The sequence below is a fragment of the Myotis lucifugus genome, unplaced genomic scaffold (genome assembly GCF_000147115.1).
Source record: "Myotis lucifugus unplaced genomic scaffold, Myoluc2.0 scaffold_347, whole genome shotgun sequence".
Taxonomy (NCBI): domain Eukaryota; kingdom Metazoa; phylum Chordata; class Mammalia; order Chiroptera; family Vespertilionidae; genus Myotis; species Myotis lucifugus.
In genome coordinates, this window is record NW_005871395.1 from 455607 (window position 1) to 459036 (window position 3430).

The window sequence follows — 3430 nt, forward strand, 5'->3', positions numbered from 1 at the left end:
GGACTGGTCCCCCCCCGCCCGGCACCGTCAGGCGAAGTTTCTCCTCCCGCCCGCGCGGCATCCGTTCACGCACCGGGTTCCCACCGCCTGTTCCGGGCGACGCATTCCACGAGGCGCGGGCCTAGGCGAGTTCGGGACGCCGACGGGAGCGGAGCCAAGACTGTCAAACCCGGGCGGGGAAACAAAAAGCCGGTGAGGAGAGAGGGCGCGACCGGCCTCGCCTCCGCGAGAGGGAGCGCGGCGGGACGGGGAGCGGCTTCCCGCGGCCGCCCGGCTCCACGCCTCCGGGGAGGGAGCCCCGGCCCCCGCGGCCGGGCGGGGCGCAGAGGGGCCCCGCAATGGGGCCGGGGGCCTCCGCCGCGCTGGCCGCGAGGCTTCCCCCGGGCCCCGCTCGCTCGGACGCGCCGCCCCCCGCTTGGGGAGCCGCGTGAGGCGTGAGGGGGCGGGGAGGTGGCGCGGCGGCGGCTGGACCGCGAAGGAGGGGATTCGGCTCCCGGGGCGCCGCGGCCGCCCGCCCGATCCCTGCGGCCATGGAGCCGATACCTGTCGCTGCGGTAGTTCGTCGGCCCCGTCTCTCTCCGCCTCACCCGCGCGCCGTTTACCCTCAGCCCGCCCAGCAGGCTGCCCGCGCGCCGGACGCCGCCGCCCAAGACTGGCAGCGCCCGCGAACCGGCCCGAATCCCCCGGGCAGCGCCCGGCGCCGTCCCGCCCCTGCCGTTCGCAGGACCCGCCTTCCATTGGGCCCCGGAGCTGTCAGTCCGCCCCCAAAAGGCGCGCGGGCTCTTGTTCTGCTTGTCTGGATTGGTAGCTGCGAGCCGTTCATGCAAATGAGGCCCCGCCCCCGTCCATTTGCACCTCCGCCTTAGTGTAACCTCCGCCCCTTCACGCCAGCCCACGTGTCTGACCCTAGCCCTTTGTGGGGCTGGAGGGAAGGGATGGAGGAAACTGACCGCCCACCACCACCCTACACGCCGCATATACACCACATACACACACACACACACACACACACACACAAAACTACACACACCACACACACACACACCCCCACACACACACCACACATACACACACCTACACACACACACCCCTACACACTCACACACACACACCTACACACATACACACAACTACACACACCACACACACACAAACACCGCACACACACACCTACACACACACCACACATACACACACCTACACACACACCACACATACACACACCTACACACACAACTACACACACCACACAACTACACACACACACCTACACACACACAACTACACACACCACACACACACAACTACACACACACCACACACACACAACTACACACACACCTACACACGCGCACAACTACACACGCACACTACACACACACAACTACACACACCACACACACCTACACACACACCACACATACACCTACACACACAACTACACACACCACACACACAACTACACACACACCACACACACCTACACACACACCACACATACACACACCTACACACACACAACTACACACACCACACAACTACACACACCACACACACACAACTACACACACACAACTACACACACACCTACACACGCACACAACTACACACGCACACTACACACACAACTACACACACACACCTACACACACACACCTACACACACACACCACACCACACACACAACTACACACAGACCACACACACACTACACACACACACACCACACACGACTACACACAGACCACACACAAACACACACACACACCTACACACACACCTACACACACACACACACACCCGTACCCTTACTTCCACAGAAAGTAATGCCTGAACAAGCTAGCTGACTGTTACGAACCTTTCAAACAGATTCCATGTGAGTGAGACAACAAAGTACCTTAAAACAATGTTTGTGTTCTCCACCAGCACTCCTCCCCCAAAGGGTAGGTCTGCTGAGCAAACTCAGGTTCAGGAGCAGGCCGGGCTCCTCCCAAGTCCATGGCCACCTCTGAGTTGCTCCCATGGAGATTCCTGGGCCTTGGGGAATAACTAGATCAATCCCCTCGTTTTTTTGAAAAACAGAAACCTTAAGTCCCATATGGGACTTTATAGTTACCAATGGAAACCTAATGTCTCAGCTAGATTAGAAGCCGAATTTCCTACCTCCAGATCTGCTCTCTCCACTGTATCACCTTGGTCGTTTAGGTCTTTATGAGGAGCCAACTTGCAACTCATTCCTGCCTTCAGGAGGTGGGGCCTGCAGAGAAGACAGAGCCAACACTGAAACCTCCTCAAGGGCAAGGGCCCTGTCTCTGTGCCTAGAAGCTTCCCTTTGACCAGACGCCAGGAAGAGTCACTGAAACAATTTATGCATGCATTAATTCAGCCAGACAGTGCTGATTAAAACTACTCTGCATACCAACACCCATTGATTACGCATCTGCGATGCTTACTAACAGCAGGGAGGACGCACTGTGTGTGCTTTGTGCAGGTATGCAGAGGTGAGAAGACATTTTTTGCAGCCCTTGACAGCTTCAGCCTAGGAGACAGTGATATGCACATTACATGGCAGTACTCCTCCTGTTACAGGTACTGTGACAGATATCTGCATACAGCTCAGCGGAAGGTCCCGGGGAGTGAGGAATCAGCTTTTCCTGAGAGAGGCAGGGAAGGCCTCATTGAAGAGGTGATCCTAGAGCTGAGTCTTAAAAGATTGTGTTTGCCAGGTACAGGGATTTGGATGAGGAAGGAAAGGGACTCCCAGGCAGTGGGAGGATTACAGGAGCCAAAAGAATACAGACCTGGAGCCCGGCTGGTGTGGCTCAGTGGTTGAGTGTTGACCTATGAACCAGGAGGTCATGGTTCCATTCCGAGTCGGGTTTGTGGGCTTGATCCCCAGTGTGGGGTGGGGTGTGCAGGAGGCAGCCAATCAATGATTCTCTCTCATCATTGATGTTTCTGTCTCTCTCTCCCTTCCTCTCTGAAATCAATAAAAATATATACTTTTTCAAAATACAGACCTGGAAAAGCCTAGTAATTGAGGGAACAGCAAGGAGCAGTGTGGGCAAATCTGCAGGGCTGTGTGGCCATGTCACAGGCTCCTCTTCCAGGAGGAAGGCAGAGAGGCCCGGAGGCTGCCAGGCTGTGTTGTAACACACCGCAGCAAACAACAACAGGCCCTGTACATACCGCGGCAGGCTTTTCTTCCTAGGCCAGAGTCTGTGGGGAACAGTCAGTTCCACCGCTCCAATGGCAGCCTCACTGGCCCCACCCCCTCTCAGAAAACCACGCCCATCACGACACTTGCCCTACTCAGCATTTGGAAACATATAAGCTTGCAATTTCCCTAAATACTGCTGCGCTTCCTAATTCAAAGAGAATATGGGCTATGGCTACAGACACCTGGGTGTGGGCCTAATGTACAGAGCAG

At 56.7% G+C, this 3430-nt stretch overlaps 1 protein-coding gene across 2 annotated transcripts in view; it reads right to left on the reverse strand.

Moving 5' to 3' along the window:
* FKBP5 (FK506 binding protein 5) overlaps positions 1 to 2183 on the reverse strand; it is a 109313-nt gene extending 107130 nt beyond the window's left edge. Inside the window, exon 1 of one of the 2 annotated variants that reach the window (XM_014466593.2) lies at positions 2164 to 2183. The gene's annotated coding sequence lies outside the window, so the exon portion shown is untranslated. Of the gene's footprint in view, positions 1 to 543; positions 696 to 2163 lie in introns of those variants that run through there. The other variant, XM_006101245.3, reaches the window with a different exon arrangement.
* Between the last annotated feature and the right edge of the window lie 1247 nt (positions 2184 to 3430).